A 21,161-nucleotide genomic window follows, 5' to 3' on the forward strand; every position below is an offset into this window, starting at 1 on the left:
TTAGATATATGGCTGACATTCACGGGGTTACCACTTCGAGGTTGAAGAAAGAAAAAAAAAAATATATGTGCCCCCGTAGTATAACGACCAATGATGCATTAAGAAAACTGAAAGGATCCCAGCAACTAGTCCGTGGAAAGGGAAATTCACTTGGTACTTCCTCCCGACCACTGTTTTCCTTTCGGGTTTTGGGCACGTGCCAGCAAAATACTCGCTGCAAAAAGAAGTGGAATGCGAAGTGGTTAAAACGCAAGCGGAGTACCCTTGGCACGCACCACGTAATCAGGTGATTTTTGCGTGAGTACGTGACGTTTTTTATAACCCGTAAAACGAGGAAAAAATGTTTAATCAGTATGGTATCAAACAGGAAAAAGCGAAGAATGTTAAATAGGGGAGGAGGTAACAGGATTAGCATTCAGTGGCCGCACCGAACGACGAGGTCGTAGATCTTGTAGCAATTCGTTCGAGAAGATGGTTTTCTCCTGTAGCTTTTTTAAAGGTTGGAGACACCCATGACATTGTGGATGATGCACGATCGAAAACAATATGAGCTGCAACCGAAACTCACACTCTTTTAACGCACCGGCCGCTTAAAAAAAAAAAAAAAAAAAAAAAGCTTTAATTTGTTTTGGAGGTCTTCGAGCTTGGATACCATTTTCTGAAGATATAATAGAGAGTTGTGGCTATTGAAGAGGAAAAAACATACCGGATTGGGTGTTACCGCTCACCGTTTTTGTGGGGGTACACCCAGGCGAACAGTTAAAATGACATCTGGCTTCAAGCGCGAAGTCTTAACTCGGATAAGTGGCTTGAACTGAGCAGAAGTTTTGAACGGGGGGCTTATGAACGTAGCACTGATTAGATTGAGTGCTTAATGGGCTGCGGAGAGTGCACAATGAGCTGGAAAGTAATACTAAACACTATCTAGGTGGCGCAGATAATGATTCGCGTTCATGTATATCTTAAAAAGCAGCAACTACGAACTCACAGGAGGCCAAGTCAAAGGAGGGCCTCATCCCAGAAAGAGGCGTACCACTGACTTTTCGTTAGCACGTCCTTTTAGGGGGCGAAAGTTACTGGTTTTGTTGTTTTGGCCGAATCCCGGAGTTCGTATGCAGGCGAGCTGAGACGTTGTTGTGGTTGTCGTCTTCCTTTTTTCGGAGTTTAGGCACAGCCTTCTTAAATCATCCGCATATGTTTTAAAATATATCTGATTTGTCCGCAAAGACTGTACGCACACTAACAAAAGGCGGCACACATATATGTGTAAACATGCCTTTAGCGTGCAGAACACAGTTACGTTCTATTGTGCTCCTCGTTTGTCGAGTTCAGGTATTAAATCTCGGAGTGCCCAGCATTTGTAGAGCCAAACACGTTCCTGAAATCTCACATGCAGCCTGGCTTGTGAGCAATATACTGCGGCTTTTGTATACTCTCTATCAAATATGCAAAAAAGCGTAACAAAGAACACCCCACGAACCTGATGTCGAGCTGACCAGCCTCACGTGTAGAGGCGCGCTAAGAGCCTGTTCCACTTCCGGGAAAGTCCCGCTGTGTGAGAACAGCTGCGCGTCTGTCCAAATACGGGTACGTTGAGGGCTATCACTCAGCTCTCGAGCGGCGACGGTCGTTCCCTTATCGCTCGTCACGAGACATCCGAGGTGACGGAGGAACGGAAGGATGGATAAGCCTCCGCGATTACCTCGAAGTGGATGTCGCCGGACGAAGGGAAACGAGGACGAGACTGAAGACAGGATTGGCTCCACTTAAAGGGGCCCTGCAATCATATTTAGGCGTCTACCTTTTTTGCGGTTTCCACGTTTCTTGAAGTTCGGGCAGGCCAGCGGGCACGGAGAGAGTAACTAAATATCAGTGCGTCATATTTTAACCGGACGACGCGGAAACCTCCTCCACCGACGAGGGCGACCCGCGGTACCGAAAGCGCGCAAAATGTGACGTCTTTGGTCCTGGGCTTACTACTGGTCAGAGCCGCTAAAAGCTTCTTTTTAGTCGAAATACAAAATATTAGTGGCGCGAACCGTTTCAATTATTTATAAAAGTAGTTTTTGTTCACTATTTTAGATGAGAAAAGAAACAAATGCAGTTTATAAAGTACGGAAACAAGAAATGACCCGTCGACATACCCGCCACCAAGCGGTGGAAAAGGCGGCGCATACTAGAAAGGAGTAGTGGGATCAGGCGCCGACACGGAAAAATCCCGGATGTACGCGGCAGCGCTGCGGTCGTATGGGCAGGAGGATCCGACCGGCTCCAAGCCTTCCGAAGGCCTTCGGCGAGATGCTTGTCTTGCGGTTTGGTTGTTTCGCGGTATGGCAGCGCGAAGCGGCTCCCACTCTGAACTGATCTTTACCCCGTGTTTGCTGTCGTTTGTGGTAAATGAAGTGTCATGCCGAATTAGTGTTTAATCACGCAGCAAATGCAATGAGAGCCGCTCTGGCTGCCCGCTGCATACAGCTTGTCCAGAACATGCTTTAGTGGCGTCCTCTCGCGCCGCCGACACGGAGTGCGGTAGCCGTGAGCGCTCGCGATGAGCTCACTACCCCTCCTCTTGTTCACGGCCGCTCAAGCAACCAAGGACGTCATGAGGGAGGTTATTTTTTGCTTGTTTTTGTAATTTTGATTTGCCTATAACTTTTAAAATAAAGCGAATTTCAAGAAAGTAAAAGTTACACTAAGTTACTACGTTCAGTGCGCTCAGGTTTGGTGCAAATTAAAAATTAGTAAAAACGTGCTTGCAGGGCCCCTTTAAGTAAAAAAAAAAGTAACTTTGTACACTGCTCAGCCAACAAAAACATGACATTTAAATTCGTTCGCTCCAACGTTCATTAGGTGCGCAGGTTGTTAACTTTGTTCCAATAGGAAGTAGGGAAGAAATCGGCAGCTATGCTCAGAGTGTGGGCATTACTTTCCCCCATTTTCCGAACTCGCCACGATGGGCATTTGCCCGTTCGCGTCGCGCAATATTTGTTTACATGCCAGGGGCTCCTGAACGAAGTTAGTTTGGCCGTTTGGGTTGGAAGAGCGGCGCTTGCGAATGATATGATTGTGAACTTTGGATGGTGTTAGGAGATGATCGCGGTATCATTTCGCTCTTGTGTGGGGTGTTTGAAGGAGAAGGAGCACCGAAATCACTTCTTGCACCATCGCTTAGGCGCGGTATGGAAAGCTGATGGAAGCTGAGAACATTGGTCATACGCAACAATAGGACTGAACTGTCGTGACTCCAAGCTAATGTAGTGGTTTGAGGCGTTCACGAGTAATACATTTCGGTCCCTTTTCCGGGCGATTCGACGATCAGGAATTCTGCGATAGATAACAGAAATGTGCCCGGATTTGCACCAAACCGGAACGCAGATAACGCTTCCGGTGCGAGGTTAAAGCCGTAGACGGAGCCTATTCAGCGTGCAGTCACGTGCAGAGGTGACGGTTTTCGAAGATAAGGCGTCGTGCTCCAATAATTCCTGCCGAGTTTGATGCCGGTCATAGAGATGCTGGGTCTTAATCCGCTTGGTGGTCGGAACATAACTGCCACGTAGCTTCCAATAAGAAAAAAAAAAAAGAACCTTTGATAAAAAGCAAGTGACTGCACCATCGAATATGACACTCAAATTCAACACACAGCTTATAAAATAAATCTCGGTTCTACTGTATGTCCTCATACGGTTTCCATATTAGATTTAGAAATTGGGGACTGTCCAAAGTTTTGTTCGGGCTGCCACCACCAGGAGTGCCACTAAGGTGAGCCCAACTGGTCTCTACCTTTTATAGCTTACTTAAGCGTTAGATCCCCCGCAACGTTCTTCAGACTCCCCTTTGAATATGATTCTGTAATTTATCGGTAAGTTATTAGTCACAAACCCCATGACAACCCACCCAGATACTTCAAATCGGACGGCAATGCAGTCAAATGATTCCCCGCATTCTCTAGGGAGTATTCAGTGGCGGCCATATGTGTGTGGGCGGCTGTCAAGAGCGTGCTGGCGGCGAGCCCCCGCAGTTCTTTTGCAATGTGTATTCCGCACTATCAAGGTTGCCGGTCTTAGCAGGCTATTAATGTGAGCTCGTTCTGAGCAGGCGCTCTACACATCGTCCTCAAATATGGCGTCCAATAAATACCCCCTAGAGCAACGTTGCCTTAGAAGCCAACGGGCTGTTTCCAAGCAAGCCCTCACGAGGTTTGGGAAAAGGCGCAGCTTCCGTACGAGGCGTGGGCACTGCGCGTTCGCAGGAAGTGGACCGTCTGCGCATGCGCCCCGTCAAAAGCAGCGCCCCCTCAGCGGCTAGAGTTCCTGTATAGGCTCCCTATGGGAGCCAGAGTTGCGCGTTCATCCCCGCAGCGCCGTCTTTCCTGCACGGCAAGCTAATCCTGATCCTCACGTGACTGAATTCGGTGAACAGCGGCGCCACGCGTTCGTGACGCGCGGCGTGTTCAAAAGCAGGAGTAGGTACGGCGGGGCGCATGCAACGTCTACTTTCCTGCACGGCACTTGATCCGGCTCCTCACGTGATCGTATCTCGGCGAATAGCGGCGCGGCGGCACGTGGAAAACAGACGCGCAACTATAGACCGTTCCATTAGGGTCATAGCAGAGAGGGCAATAGAGAGAAAAAAATGCCCTCCCCCTCTCACCCCGATGTCGTCTGCTCCGCCGAGTGGGCTGTACCTAGTATCCGTGCAAACTCTGTTTAACAACGCGTCATTTGGGACACTTCAAGCGCAGACGCGCAGATATTGGTATGCCAGTTATCGTGCAATTCTATGCTAGATAAAAAGACTAATAGCGTCCAATTGCGCTGTTACCTGCGTGCAGATTAAAAAAAAAAAATAGGGAAAACTGTCAGATTAAACGGTTTCTCCGGCGTAGAGTAAATCCGGTTGCTGTACCTTTTTACTATACAAAGTTCGTACTGGTGTAGGCCTTTAGGGACTATGAGTGGAATTCTTAAATAATGAATAAAAACGTGCTCTCCTGCCGCAATATATAGTTGAGGGTAGTACTGCCGGCTGACTCAACTGCTATTTAAAGGGGTCATGAAACAATTTTCCTACTTCTTCCTCCTTAGCTTTAATCCTCAACTCAAATGCGAATTGTGAAATCACGTCGTCGTGACATTCTTCGGCACCGGTGCGATGACTCCTAGCTTCCACCGTACTTTTTATGCACACCATAGAGCTTGTCATTTCCTAGTGACGATAAATGCCGTCAGGGCACTCACTGGCCACGAACGCGAATCCTAATATTCGTCGACGGATTGATTGTTGACGAGGTCATACGTCCGAGTGACGCAGTTCTCGTGTCCAATGCGTTAGCTGGGCTCGGCTGACGTCAGGTTGGCACCGCTGACGCACTTTGGGAACCGCGGATGTATCATAGTGAAAAGGCGGAGAGCTTTCGAAGGAAACAAGGTACAAAATAGTCCGCTATATATTCAAATGTTCGTACCGAAAAGCTGGCTTTTGACTTTCTACCCTCGTTCTTTTGCCAAACTAACCGATATGTGATTAGTAAAGCCCCAATTTACAATCATTTATCCCAGCCCGAAATTCGTTTCATGGCCCCTTTAAGTAACGGAAAATAGATACGCTAGTTGATCATTTACCGAAATAGAACAACAGAGAGCTCTAAGCTGGTTTTGGAGTAGCCATAACTATTCAAAGAACGCGAATCACTTCAAAACGGCAGCCACGAGCGAGAGTTCGATGTTCTGTAGAGCCCGCCGGTACAGCCCAAAGGTGGAGAATGGCGACCTCCCGGTTTGTCGTCTGCTAGCGGAGCCGGGCGCGTGCCCTCTCTCTCGTTTTACCCCGCCGAACCCGCTAAATCTCCCGGATGTATGGAGAGGGCGCTGCTGTCGAACAAAATGCTGCCGCCCAGAGAGTTCCATTAGGGTCATAGCAGAGAGGGTAAAAGAGAAAAAAATGCCCTCCCTCCCTCACCCGAATCTCGTCTGCTTGCTGGCGCCTGTAGCGTCGGCTGCGTCTGGACTTCTGTTAAGGGGGATTCAACCGCTTGTCACTATATGTGCAAATTTCGCTACACAAACCTGAGTTTCAGGAATGCACGAGAGTATTCATTCTTTTGGAGGTTAATTATGAAGACGTAATGAAGGTTGTGCGGTCCTTGGTTTTTTCCTTGAGAGCGCTGGAGATTTTTAATAAAATCCAGAAATATGACCATTTTGACTGTTTTGAGCGCGTTTTGAGGCATTTCTGAAAATACAAGTATTTAGAGGACAAACGTGACAAAACGCTTGGCACGTACTAAGGTTGTCTCTAATCTTAATTTTAAGACCAGGACGAGAAAATTAAATATTGTTGATTTTGCGTATTTGTGTAAATAAAATCACCCTATGAATTTTATTTCCAAGGTGTTAAACGAGATGGCGACACTAGTACTAAATGCCTGAAACCGGATAATTTCTTGTTGTTGCTGTTTTTCTCTCGAGCTCGAATTCGACCGCGATATCCGGTTTCTTGAGGATCGAGAGCACCTGTAGCAAATGCTCGCGCTGTAAAGCCCATTGACCGTGGATTCAATCCCCCGCCCCTGCCCGTTTCAATCTGGATGAGCATCGTACCGGCGTGCTGTCATGTATCACTATTGCGCGCCGCACGTTTAGGACGTCATACAAGCAGCGGTATACTGCACTGGCTTTCATCTCCAACGAAGACACCAGACGCCCTCGGGCTAACTAAGTTCCCGCTGTCTAAACATACACACAAGAGAATTACAACTGATGGCTCCGTTGGTCGGCACTTTTTTTAACGTTGCAAAAAAGGATACCTAACGTGCCCATTAGTGACCGACCAGATATTCGCAACTTCGTCGCGAAGCTGCCACACACCTGCGATCAACTTAGACCCCTCCCTTATGATGCCTCACAGTACATTATCAGTGCCCTACATTATATCGCACTCTATTATCATTATCAACCCCTATACGGGCCTCTCCGGCATTCGTTGTACGGGCTGCATGCCTCTCTGTGGCGCCTGTGCTTACGAGCACAAATGAATACATGCTTACCTAAAAACGAATATTTTCGTTTTATGCGTTACATCAGTAAGAGTGGTCGTGTTTCTTGATGACACGGGGAAAATATCGATGCTCGCCAGTGCTGCCCAAACCAGATTCTCACGAACAGTAAGAATAAATGCCACGCATAATAGGGCGTTTAAATGCCCGTACACACAGTTGCTTTTAGTGCGTTTGACTGCGCTACGCCAAGAAACGGAAGCGAGTAACTGGCACATCTATGCTTCGTATGAAGCGTGAATTTCAACTCAATGAATAGCTTGGCACACGAAATACCAAGCAGGGATGTCCTGGCTTTTCGCAGCCGCAACACAGTCAAACACACACAAACGCTCTTAAACGCAACTGTTTATGGGTCTTTAGAATAGCGTTACCGCTGCCTACCGCGGCCACAGCGTACTGCTCCTGGTACAGGTTGTGCCAACGTGTACCACTCCATCTAGGTATGCCTCAGCCCCCCGGTGAGGGTATCACCCCCCTTTCCTTCCCCCAACTTATCCTCCTGGGAGGCGGCACTATCCGGCACAGAGCTCGGTGACCAGCAGCGACTGGTTGAGCGAGCACGCCGAATCTGGGCGGAAAATGGAGCCCTGGACTAAGGGCACCGACGTGGGACCGCAAGGTTACCATTGCAAGGTCCTTGCACTTTTCCAATATTAAAGTTTACGATAATCGCTCTGGGCAGTTGCGGGATCGCTATACTCATGTGCTCATGCCCAAGTCCAACAAGAGTGACTAATGTAAACAATCAACACCGACATCAAGCAAATGAACCACGCACGCGAATGTATCTTTGGCGGGCTTACGATTGCTCGTGCTTACTTCAAAAGCACCGAGAGACAGCAAGCTTGTTAAAGATACCTTTGCGTGCGTGCTTCATTTGTATTTGTGTGTGTGTTTGTACTCCCAAAAGTTAGTCTGCCTCACCTGGCGACTTGTCTCTCAGCTGTAGACGAGCAATAGAGTTAGTGCGGTACAACCGCTAGCTTGGACTTTCACGTGCACCACGGAGTAGAAATACACGACCGCACGCCGGCAAGACGCTCATCCAGATCGAAACGGGCAGGGGCGGAGATCGATTCTGTCCTTTGCTTGAGGCTTATTGGTGTTGGTTGTTTCTATTTGTCACTCAATGAAACCAGGGCGTAATAAACAACAACCATTTGTGTTTTTTTTCCCTCTTCCACTAAGAGTATAATCTTTGGGCTTCCCCTTATTTGATCATGTCATCTTATTTGGTAGCGGAAGTGCACGTCCGGAGGAAATATTCCTTCAGTGTACGAGAGTACAAAACATAGAACTGGAGTCGCGTGTAACGTTCAAGCTACGAACAGTGCTTGTGGGAAGCTCAATCGACCCATTCGAAAGTTTCACCTCTGCTGCAAGCTGTGGAACCTGCACAATTATGGCTACAAGTGTCAGCTCTTTGTGTTTGATTCGACGTCAGCTGTAACAGTACTCGTGCAGCGGTAGCTCAAGTCAAAGGTACAAACAAGCTTCCCCGCTCGCAGCCTTTCTGATTGTCACCAAATTTTCAGATTCCCAGGCTCCGCTATGTCGGTTGTTTCGCCATTGTGCAGTGGATCAGACGACGTCCACCTAAGTCTAACATCGTCAAAACAAATAAAACTAGCGTTGTGACATCTACATAAGTGAAATACACTTGGGAGAAAAAAAAAGAGATTTATGTTTAATTTTTTGCAGACATTTTTTTTTTCTCAATTAAATAAATCCTAGAAGTGTCCACAACGTAAGTTCTTGTTTCGACAATATTAGGTTCAGGTGGACGTCGTTCATAGAGAAATATCTTCCCTCGTTTTTATCTATCGATCCAGTCGACGTTCTCCTGTCAAATTATCGCGCTCTATTGCAACTGCTGGCGTCACATTCTCAAAAACTCCTATTCCCACGATGCCTAATTCATTTGAATAAGCCAAAAAATAAAAAGATTTTCTAAAAAAAGAAAAACATTACTAAGTGCATGCACTGCAGGCGCTCATCTCTTCTATTTAAATAAAAAAGTAAAAGTAGAAGAACTAGAAGTAAATAATCAACATAAGATAAAGTGTTTTGAAAGCAAAATAGATTTCGCGTTCAAGCAGTTATATGACTGCAGACGCCAGCACGTGTTGCACGTGTAACTAGACTTCAGCAGACCCCTTGCGAAATTCCCGATAAAGGCTCTGAAGGCGAGACTTTTGTTGATTATATTTTTTTTTGTATCCTATGTTAGCGCGCGTAGTCAAACGCTTGCACACGCTACAAGCGTGGCTCGTACAGGTCTAAGATCGTGCAGGGTTGAACAGAGAGGGGGATCGGTGGCCGAGTGGGCTAGCGCACACTAGTGCCACTAAATAAGCTACGCTTAAGAGTAACGAAGCTTGGCGATATTGTGGCATAAACTCATGGTCGCCAGTTACCTGAAGATTTATCTGAAATCACAGGAAACGCTTTTTCGTCCTCCACACGTGTATAAACAGTTCGCGACAGAGCAAAGCAATATTACATGAGCTTCCTAACACCGAATCTAATGCTGAGGATGTCGCACTTTTGAATCATGAGGATCGGCAGTTGCGTCTGCTCTGCAGAAGCACCAAAATTGCGTCGCCCACAACAATGTCGGGGAACGGAATACCGATACTCTAAGCGCAGCTCATGTAGTGGCTCTGGCGCACACCAGCTCGGAGCACGTGGAGCGAAAGCTCGCGCTGCAGATTTCGGTTCAATCCCAGAATCCCAGGATCCTGGGATTGAACCCAGGACCCTGGGTTCAATCACCACCCTTGCCCGTTTCGATCTGGATGAGCATCGTACCGGCGTGCGGTCGTGTATCAAAAATTGGGGTTGTGTGTATATGTTTATACAGGCTAGAACTTGGTCTGCCTGAACGGGCAACGAGTCTTCAGCTGTAGATGAGAAATTTAGCCATTGCAGTACAACCGCTAGCCTGGGGTCTTTAACGTGCACCACGCAGTAGTGATACGCGACCGCACGCCAGCACGATGCTCATCCAGATCGAAACGGGCAGGGGGTGGGATTGAGCCCAGGATCCTGGGTTCTCCAGCGCGAGCTTTCGCTCCACGTGCTCCGAGCTGGTGTGCGCTAGTCCACTCGGCCACCGAACCCCCTGCAGCACTGAAGTGGGGGGGGGAGGGGGGGGTTGGGGGGGGGGGCCTTGGAAACGAATGGCCGGAGAACACCAGCTTCATGGCGCGTGTCTTGCGCGTTTCCACAAAAATGGTTGGCGGTACTTGTAAGTATGAATTTTATCACGGAAATTGAGTCTGCACTTGCCGGCAGCGCCTTCAACTTTTAGAATCTACGAGGATAGTAGACCTCCTCTAGTGCAACATGGCTTTGTGTATCTAAGTGGTTCTTTTTCGCTGACAGGCATGCAGACTGTCGTAAGGTGTTCTTCCTTGCCATACCCGTTGCCAATGCCACGGCCGATCGATCCCCCCGCTCGATCCCAAGGGGGGATCGAGCGGCCGTGCCAATGCTGTCAGCTGCTGGGTACTTGGCGCGCAATTGCGGACGAGTAGTAGAGCCGCGCCCTTGCATCGACAGAGAACTCCTGGTACAGTTGCCAGGTGAGAAACGGTTGCTTCTTGATGCTTTTGACTCGCTACATAGAAATGTAGACCTCGCCGACGGCCCTGTTTGACTGCGCTAGTGGTCGCGGTTTCTTCAGCTGCTGCTTCACTGTCTCTATATTGCGCGTCGTGGAGACGGCGGTTTCTAATGTCAGGTCTAGGTTAAGCTGGAGTTTTTCACTCAACATGACATTGTTGAGTCCCACAACGAGTTTATTTCTTATTAGCTGTTATATAAGTTCCTGTAGTCGCACTTTTCTGTCATCTTGTACTAGGGCTCGACAAAGTCGTCGGCAGTTTCGTTCGCCTCTTGTATACACCTTTGGAACACGACCCGTTCGTAGATAACGTTCGTACGCAGCAGGAAGTTTTTCGCGAACGCTCGCGTCAGGGCATTGTAGTTAACTTCTTCAACGTCCGTCAGTTTGAGCGAGGTCAGCGTGCCTTCCGCCTCAGTGTAAGGTTAAAAAGATACAAGTGCTGTAAAATAGTTATGCAGATTTATGTCACTTTATTGATGACACAAAGGTAGAAGAGGTATTGTCGTGTATTCTACTGTTGTGTGAAGTGTTACTTTAGCACGTATATTGTGCAAATAGAGCAACGTTCACACAAAGGGGGAAAAAAACCAGAGATACGAGTCAACAAAAAGGGTACAAACAACTAGGCCTGAAGTTTGACCCCTCTTTTCCGATTGTCTCTATGGTTTTAATGCATCCCTATGTATGCCATATTCATTGTATGCATAATTCAAAGTGCATTATTAGTCTCTCACGAGGGGTTTTTCATAACGATCTTGTTTTTTCGCTGCCGATACCGGCAACTTAGAGATAGGTAGATATGACCACTTTCTCGATATATTCCTCCTCTATCCGAATGCACTTGCACCATCGGTGCTGCAGTTTATTAGCAGCCTGCCGAACCCACCTTTTAGTAGCGCGTCGTACCCACGCCTGGGCAGCTGCTTCCAACTAATCAATGGCTGCAAAATGGCGCGTCGAAAAAAAAGTCGAATTCAGTCAGGCATCGGCTTATTACGGTGTTGCGTGCGTTCACGTGAAGTCGTGATATGCCGGGGGCCGATGGCGTGTTCCCACTTTTTTTCTATGCGTCGTGCGATCCGCCAGACGTTTGGTCCTGCTTAGGTGCGACCCGACGTCCCCCCCCCCCCTCTCCGTATCATTGAAGAGCCGGAAGAAGCTGTCCAGGCGTGGGTGTGACGCACAACTTAAAAGTGGCACGAGCAGGACACTGGAAAGCTGCAAACCTGTAGTGCAAGCGCATTCTGCTTCGAGGGAAATATATCGAGAAGGTTTACATATCAACCCACCTCTTAATTGCCGGTATCTGCACCGAAAAAATGAGTGGACATTATTATGGGCCCCGTGTACGTGCATAACCTTTTGAATTAAGGATGCATAGTGCAGTATAACGAATGATATCTGTGTAATTTGCATAATAAAACCACGCCCTCTCTACCGATGGTTGATGACCAGTGTATTTTCATATAATCGTCGAGATTTTTATTTGTTTTATGGAGGCATGTCACCGCCGTGTAGCTTCTGTAAAAATTATCTTTTTTTATGGTGTGTCTTATTACGGAGGCGCATCGAATCTTTGATTTGTATTGTTAATAAGACGAAACAAAAAAGTCCTATATGTTTTCACTGCACTCGTATATGTCTAAATAATAATAATACTAATAATAATAAAAATAACAATAATAAAGACTTGTATGACTAAACCAAAGTCCTGTGGAATAAATAGCAGTAGGTGTCATAAAAAAGTCAGGTGTCGAAAAAGTTGAGTAGATAGGTTTTTAGTCCAAGTTCTAGTCCAGTCGATGGACTGATAATAAAAAGGACAGACATAAACAAAATCCCTGTTAAAAAAAAATACAGACACAAATAAGTTGGCCAGTGACTTGCCACGACGCGTAGCAGAAAAAAAAAAAAAAGCATCGAGTAAACAGTGCACTGCTCACTAAATCTTAGGCGTGGGTCAAATCGGTGCAGGCTCTCGAAATTGGACAGAGTTGAGATGTCCAAGCCGGGTTGGAAACAATCCAAAAATTAAACCGTAACCACTCATGGGGGAAACAAGACTCATGCTCATAGAGTCATGCAGCAGTTCGTCCTAATTTGTGGAGCTCACAGGAGTACTCATTTTGAGTACAGAATACCAAGAGGAAGGGAAAAAATCGAGATCACGAGAAAGTCATTGCTAACCTTCAAGGCAAAAAAGCAAACAAAAAACCAATCACGCAGAGAAAAAAATAAAGATTTCATGTTTCACTCCAGTACGCAAAACAAATAATGATGATGATAATAAGAATAATAAGAATAATAATAATAATAAGAAGAAGAAGAAATAAGAACGATAATTAAGTTTCTAGCGAGACACTTCCTTTCAATTACAGCGTCGCTTTTTTTTTTTTTTTTTTTAGCCGGTTGGTGTCGTGAAGATTACTGATCCAAATCGGTTCACTAATGAGTTGAAGCTAAATGGGTTATTTTTTCGAAATCGTGGCCGGAAAGATTAATAAAACTTGTTGTTTTCACTTTATTCCTCGCGCAGGAGCGCTTGAAAAAGCGTGTCCCTGCACGAGCTCTTAGCACTAACTCTTCTACGACGGCAGTTAGTTTGCTTTTTGTTTTCGTGAGCGCGTGCTGTCGGCAGCCGCCATGCGTCTGCTCGTGCAGGCATGCCCGTGCAGTAACAAGCTTGTTCAAAGCTACTAAAAGTACGAACACACGCACGCTGCACGTGCTTGCACGCATGGGGCACCACTAGGGCTCTATGTTTGACCTTTCCATAAAAGGGCTCCGAGCCGGTCCCATTTTCGCCGTTCGTGCGTATGGAGCGTGATTTGCCCATTTTGCGCAGCGACGAACATGCGCATGCTGGGCTGAGGAGATCGCACGCTGGGCCGAGGACTTGTAAATGTTGGAATTGTGTATTGAGCGGGAGATCGAAATAATAATAATAATAATAATAATTGGGGTATGTGTATGTTTCTACAGTCTAGAACTAATACCCGTGCCACACGGGCAACTCGAATGCCATTTACAACGAATGATATTTGAACAATCGAACAATCAGCGCGCGACACTCCGAACGTGGGGCGTTCCACACGCGAAAGATCGCGAGCCGATTCGTTGATCACACGAATGTCATTCGTTGTAAATGGCATTCGAGTTGCCCGTGTGGCATGGGTATTAGTCTGCCTCAGCGGGCGACTGGTCTGCCAGCTGCAGTTGAGAAATTTAGCCAGTGCAGTACAACCGCTAACCTGGGGTCTTTAACGTGCACCACGCAGTAGCGATACACGACGGCATGCCGGTACGATTCTCATCCAGTTCCAAACGGCCAGGGGTGGGTTCTGCAGCGCGAGCTTTCACTCCACATGCTCCGAGCTGGGGCCCTAATCTGAACACTTGGCGAAAACGTCGGCGAGAAATTCGGCGGCTATGATCGGCCGGCGCCAAGGTCAAGTACGGCGCTGTTCAATCAGGGCCGCCAGATTTCTGGCCGACTTTCTCGCCAACTGTCTGGATTAGGGTGTGTGCTAACCCACTCGGCCACCGATCCCCCATGTGTTTGACTGCTTGGTCCCTGCAGTCTTTTTCCCAATTAAAATTTCACAAAACCACTCATAACTTTTTATAGAGATAAGGGTTAGCGCTGAAACTTAGACACCTGGTTCGAACCTCTAGTACTAGATTTGGGTAAAGAATCAGCGTTCGGCGATGCATAATTTATTTCACATTACATTTACATTAATACTCACAGCGGAGGGGGGGGGGGGGGGGGGGGGACTCCGTATGGGACTATTTGTATAACATTTTTAGGTCCTCCCCGCACATCTTCCGTGCCCACCAGAGATACGCGAACGGAGAGCAGACTACGAAATAAAACAAACATTTGTCTGTATTATAATACTTTTTTTAGCGAACAAAAAAGTTTGTTTCTAAATCGTAACTGAAACGGCATTATTGTTCATATATTTCTTTAAAATCATTACATATCCCGGTTATCCTGCTCGCTGCCAGTCTCTCTCTGGGCGTTATGCGCTCTCCACACTAAAGCCCCTTCACGTTTTAAAGGTGGTGCAAGGTGCGTCAATGCACGAGGCACGTGCGACATGCAGCCCTAGGTAAAATCATGGCGTAATACCGCAGCACTGAGCCACTGTAACCGCTCATTCACACTGGACGCGGATCCGCGTTCAAATGCACGCGCACTCGATCGAGTACGCCTGCAATTGTACTGGATCTTTACACAACCGCGTTGGCAACCGCTTTGCGAACGCGGATCCGCTTCCAGTGTGAATTAAATATAAACTGAGCTAGATTTCAGACGCCATGTTCTTCCCAGAAGTGGCGCGCGCCACTTCTGTGTTTCGAGCTTTTCTACAACAATGAATGGCGCCACTTTTCCCAGGATTGAAGGGCTTTTTGGGAGCGGTCATACGGTCATACCCAAAATATCGCGTCAAACCGACGCAGCATTACCGATTAAAACCAATAATAAAAATGTCCTCCCGTCTCGGTTAGCGGCCCGAAAGCGGATGAACAACGCTGGCACCGGGTGAGCTAGTGAAGCAACACTGGGCAATGACGTAGGTTTAGTCCTATGCTCTCGTACGTACGCCGCGGACGCTTCGTTTCCCGTGGCATTCTGCGATTCTGCTGACGGCAAGAGGTGCTTACCACGTTATCCTGTGTTCTGCTATTTTTATTAGCGTCCAGGCAGTTAATTTAACTCCAGCATTGTTTCCGCGACAGCGCGGAAGAGAGCGAAGTAGTGCTGCTCGCTCACGCGAGTGTCGTGGAGCCGGAGGGACTCGCCGGACTCGCATTGGGCAATGTCCAGCACGAGTTGTAGTGCTGTGGGTTGCAGCAACAATCCGATGCGCAACCCGGAGCTTCGGTTCCACAAGTTCCTAAGAGACCGGAGGAGGCACAAGGTGTGTTTCGGTGCCGCTCGCCGGATAAACTTCGGAAGACCGTCGACTCCGAGCTCCAACGCGAAGCTCTGCTCACAGCACTTTACGTCAGACATATACGCACGGATCTGCGGCTGCTGACTTTCGCGGGTTTCTTCACGAAACAGGCGTCTTTGAAGAACGATGCGGTGCCGTCGCTGTTCGCGTACCGTCCACCGGCGATCGGCCGGACGCAGCAGGTCGAAGCTGATCTAACTAGCGTGCACATAAGGCACCTTAGCTTTAACAACTTAGACCGCTTGTGGATACATCTGTCCATATATCTCCCATTATTTCTTTTTCTCTCGGTCCGTGAGCAAGAAAAAAATACAGTCACGCTGCGCCGGCACTGACCGCGTCATATTTATAGCAGTCGGATTCGCTTTTCGACCCGGCAAATTTATAAATACACACTAAAACGTACTACATTTGGTGCATATTAACAAAGTGAAGCGGTAAAGAAAGAAAATGTGCAACTTACCTTCGTTTTTGAAACTCCGCGTGCGACTGAGCCGACATTGTCGGTGTATCGACTCAGAAGCGCGGGAAGGGAACTAGGTCATGCCGACGACGCGCCACTAATATCAGTGTTGCCAAGCTGCTTCAGCTGGTAGTTTCGGTACAGTGGAGATTTGGGCCAATTGGGTTCATTGCAATCAAAAAGCGCCGAAAAAATGCAGGGACACAGACGAAGGGAAACAGGACAAGGCGCACTCTCAACTGAAGTTATTGAAATTTCACACGTTATATAGCCACAAAAACCCTGTTTACCCTATCTACTCAGCCCGCGTTTCAAAAATTCAAACTTATATGTAGATAAGGATAGGGACGTGTCATTTATACATTTCTTCTCCCTGGTCCGAATTTCAAACGCCTCGTGTCATTCCGGCGTCACTTTATTTTTGTACCTAGCCAAAATCTTATGGCGAATTCCACTGGGCGTTTTGGAGCGCGCCGGGATCAGTTGACCAGATCCGGATTGGAGCACAAGATCCGAACGGGGTCGCGCCGCCTACGGATCCTCAGTGGAACATGACCACTGCTCCGGGATCGGCGGATGCCTTCCCGTCATTCAACTGCCCGGGAATCCCCTTTTCGCGGCCACCGCGGTCGTTTCGAAGACGTTTTCGCTACGTGGCGCTAACACGTGTTCGACGCACAAGTGGCAGGAATGGCTCAGGCGCTTCTAGCAACGATTGCCGGAATACCCGTAGCGCGGCAAATACCTTTTCTTCTCCTTCCTGTAAAACGAACCGGCTGTCGAGCCAATGGGTAAGCAAGCGGCCATTACGAATTCTTCTGATGTCGAGACAATCTAGGAGCCCAGCCCGCGACGTGCTTCTTCTTCTTCTGAGGCGAGATGGGCGAGATCAGGCGAGATGCCCCACGAGAAAGGAAGTCACGTGTGTGCGCCGAGGGCCTCGAAATCGTGGGAGCGACTTTTCTCGTGGCGAATTCCACGGGTCGTTTTGGAGCGCGCCAGGATCGATTTTTCCGGAGCGAGCCTACTTCACTGGGCGATCGGGATCGAGACGAACTTGTTCCACTGGTCGTTTTGGATTAGCTCCCGCTCCAGATCTCGATCTGGATCCGAGAAAAGTCGCTCTTCCGATTTCGGCGGATTCAACCGGAAGCCAGCCGGGTCAGTCCTCGGCGCACACACGTGACTTCCTTTCTCGCGGGCATCTCGCCTGATCTCGCCTCAGAAGAAATGGTAATGGCCGCTTGCTTACCCCTTGGCTCGACAGCCGGTTCGTTTTCCAGGAATTAGAAGAGAAGGTTTTGGCCGCGCTACGGGCATTCCGGCAATCTTTGCTAGACGCTCCTGAGCCATTTATGCCGCTCGTGCGTCGAACACGTGTTAGCGCCGCGATCTCGAAAACGTTGATGCTTGGAACTTGGAATCAGCCGCTACCAGACACCTGATTTGTTTCAAAAATACCCAGGACGTTTTGGGGAAATGAATCGATCACATAGCAGGCGGTAGACAAGTAGACAGCGTTGAAAAATATTTATTCCACCGATTGTTATGAAGGCCAATGGTGTCGGTGTCGCAGTTTTGAAGCACTGTCAGTTCAGCTCAACACCACGTTACAAAAGACGGTTTGGGGTACTGCCGGTGCTAACGCAATTTCACAGTAGAAATAGGAATTGCATGAAAGAATCGGACAGAAACACTTCATACGGTGGCGTAAATGCCGAACATATATCAGCGGTGTCACTTTCCTCGGTTAGGGCTATCTGCTTTGTCAGCGAATGAAGAACAGCTCGATAAAATAAAGAGCGGAAAATACTCCCCGTGTCAAGTTTTCTAATTACAGCCACTGGTTGATGTCGTACCGTAGTAATTTCCGGCCCTTCGAACGCACTTGCACTTTGTAGAGTCACATTTCCAGCGATTCCCGCGCCGCACACGAACGAAGGTAAACAATCAAGATGGCGGAGTGTTCCCCGTGTTGTCCTCGCCGTCAGCGCAGTGTGACAGGGTTGTTGGACAACAAATCGGGCAATACTGTTGCCGGGCGGCAGCAACATGTTGCCCGACTGTTGTTGTTGCCGCGATGTGACAGGGTCGCCGGCAGCACGACTTCCCCGTGTTGCCGGATAGAGTTGTCCAACTGTCCCCTCAATGTGACAGGGCCTTTACCTCTTGGCTCGACAGCCGGTTCGTTTTCCAGGAAGGAGAAGAGAAGGTATTTGCCGGGCTACGGGCATTCCGTCAATCTTTGCTAGAAGCTCCTGAGCCATTCCTGCCGCTCGTGCGTCTAACACGTGTTAGCACCGCGATTGCGAAAACGTCTTCGAAACGACCGCGGCGGCCGCGGAAAGGGGATTCCCCGGCAGTCGAATGACATGAAGGCAAATGCCGATCCCGGAGCAGTGGTCATGTTCCACATGGGGATCCATCGCCGGCGCGACCCCGTTCGGATTGTGAGCTCCATTCCGGATCTGGTCAACTGATCCCGGCGCGCTCCAAAACGCCCAGTGGAATTCGCCATCGGATCCAGATCAAGATCTGGAGCGGGAGCTAATCCAAAACGACCAGTGAAACATGTCGGTCTCAATCTCGATCGCCCAGTGAAATAGGCTCGCTCCAGAAAAGTCGATCCCGGCGCGCTCCAAAACGACCAGTGGAATTCGCCATTAGTGTCACTGAAGGCCGGGGTGCACGAGCATCTATTACAATGAATTGCAAGGTGCCCCGAAGGCGCCGTTCTCGTAGAGGCAGCGTGCTCGCGGGTGCGATCATTAACGCACGTGCCCGTCTGGTCCACGTATGTCATTCCACATGTCATGGGGATTTCATAGATGACGACATGGGGATTTCATAGATGACGGGAATTACACGAGGCGTTTCAAATTAGGACCAGGGAGAAGAAATGTATACGTGACACGTCCCTATCGTTATCTACAAATAAGTTGGAATTTTTGAAACGCGGGCTGAGTAGATAGGGTTTTCAGGGTTTTTGTGGCTATATAACGTGTGAATTTTCAATAAACTTCAGTTGAGAGTGCGCCTTGTCCTGTTTCCCTTCGTGTGTGTTCCTGTATTTTTTTCGGCGCTTTTTGCTTGGTAGTTTCGGTTTCGCCGTGCCGCCGGAGCGATACTTGGATTCGTGATATCTACAAAACTATACACACTACCGAAAGACGCATTATAGTTTGTGAGTCAGGGTCCCCGGTTTCGACTAAACAGAGCATAACCCCAAAATTGTAAAAATGGAGTGGAGTTGCCCTTTAAATAAAGCTCTAAAATATAATGTTTTTTTACAAAACAACGTTTGTGTGTTAAATGTGGTGGTCCAAACGGCAGCGCCGCCGCACCCTGTGCTTTCGATAATTTCGAGCGTGGTTAGAACTTCGAATTCATTCAGAAATCAGAGCTTATTCAACGTTGACTAAGCCACTATAGGAAGTATTCACTGGTGGCCATAGCTGTGTGCGCGAATGCTGAGCGCGTGCTGATGGCGAGCTTCCACAGTTCTTTTACAACGTGCATTCCGCGCCCTCAAGATTGCCGGTCTTAACAGCCTATTAATGTGGGCTCGTTCTGAGCATGCGCTCTAGACAGCACCCACAAATATAGCGCCCAATGAATACTCCTTATAATCTACGTTTGTAGTCGCTCGTATCTCGCGCCGCCCGTTGGCCGGTTCTGGCAGCGGTGGACGCAGAGCGAAGAAGATCTAGCTCGAGATGGGCGGCGAAGAGCCCGTGGCCCGAGCCCACTTCGAGCGCCCGACCTGCATGTGCAGCTGCGAGCATGCAACTCGTTTGTTCCGAAAAAATTCTGCGCCATCTATGAGGAAAAGGGTACAAATGCTGCCAGTATGGTCACCATCTTGGTCCGTGAAATGAGCGATTTCTCCTTGACCCCTCCCTTTTTGGTGGGCCAATCTAAATTCGCCGGTGACGGGTAGCTTTATGGAGACGGTTCTTGTATACCGAGATTTCGCTATCCACACATCGGCGAAACAAGCGTACATCTTCGTTCCATCCTCACATGCTATGCCGGTTCTTGGAGGCGCTGAAAAATAAGTTTACTGATTTCAAATACGCAAGAAAAACAATATAATTGTAAGAGATCCGTGGAAATGCGCATGATTGACAAGTTGACTGCATACACAGTGCTAAAGACGCTTAAATTGGCGAGGAACGCTTCCAGTACGATGATGCTTCATGGTGATCTTGGTGCGAGTGGTTTAGAACTACCCTCTGCAAGCCTCGAAGATTTGAATGGACCAAGACGGCGATTTCCATGGCAACGTAGACAGCCTTTCGAGGTTTCCGTTGTCTGTATGTTAGTATCTGTTTGTGTCCGGCTATCAGGTAGGGAAGGCAATGGCGCTACTTTCCCAGGACTCAGTGACTTCAGTGAATACGAAGTATGACGTTTTGGGGAACGTGCCAACAGGTTATGAGGGAAGGGAAGTTGATTGGTATATTTGCTAAAGATTGAGATTCAAGGTGTAGAAATCCCTGTTGCTTTGCAATCTCAGGGCGCAAAGTATAAACCACCGAAGAAAGTAGCGGATACCGACAGAAAAGAAGATAAAAATAGTGTAGACTAGACATGCCACTGGTCCTGCAACGCCAATATGTTTTAGCGGAGAAGAAAGCTTTACGACGAACAGAAGAGTGATGCTCCAGATGTGCGTCAAATAACCATTGAGCGAAAAAGTGTCGGAGCAACATCACATGCCGCAAATTCAGAGGTAGATTCTCAATCTGTATCTTAATAGGCACGCTATTAAGATTTCTCTCTAAGAGGTTCAGACATGATTGAGCTAGTACACGTTCACTAGTCTATATGCATCCCAGGTGGAAATATCAAGTGGTGTTTCAAGTGGTACTACTTTGAAGTTATGTGGTACAACTAGCGAGTCAAGCGGCACCACTTTCAAGTCAAGTCGTGCCACTTGCAAGCCAGGTGGTACCACTTGGGCTTCAAGTGGTACCACTTTGGCCTCAGCCCTCAAGTGGTACCACTTGGGTTGCAAATGGCACCAGTTAACAAAATCACATA

The 21,161-nt window shown here is 48.1% G+C and overlaps 1 protein-coding gene across 2 annotated transcripts in view; it reads right to left on the minus strand.

Moving 5' to 3' along the window:
* LOC8041194 (flavin-containing monooxygenase 5) overlaps nucleotides 1-21,161 on the minus strand; it is a 107,722-nt gene that overhangs the window by 30,567 nt on the left and 55,994 nt on the right. The window contains exon 1 of one of the 2 annotated variants that reach the window (XM_029987161.4): nucleotides 1,481-1,655. The exons of the other annotated variant lie outside the window; for it this stretch is intronic. The gene's annotated coding sequence lies outside the window, so the exon portion shown is untranslated. Of the gene's footprint in view, nucleotides 1-1,480; nucleotides 1,656-21,161 lie in introns of those variants that run through there. 2 annotated transcript variants of the gene reach the window in all.

This window comes from Ixodes scapularis, unplaced genomic scaffold (genome assembly GCF_016920785.2).
Source record: "Ixodes scapularis isolate PalLabHiFi unplaced genomic scaffold, ASM1692078v2 PGA_scaffold7__128_contigs__length_106722199, whole genome shotgun sequence".
Taxonomy (NCBI): Eukaryota; Metazoa; Arthropoda; class Arachnida; order Ixodida; family Ixodidae; genus Ixodes; species Ixodes scapularis.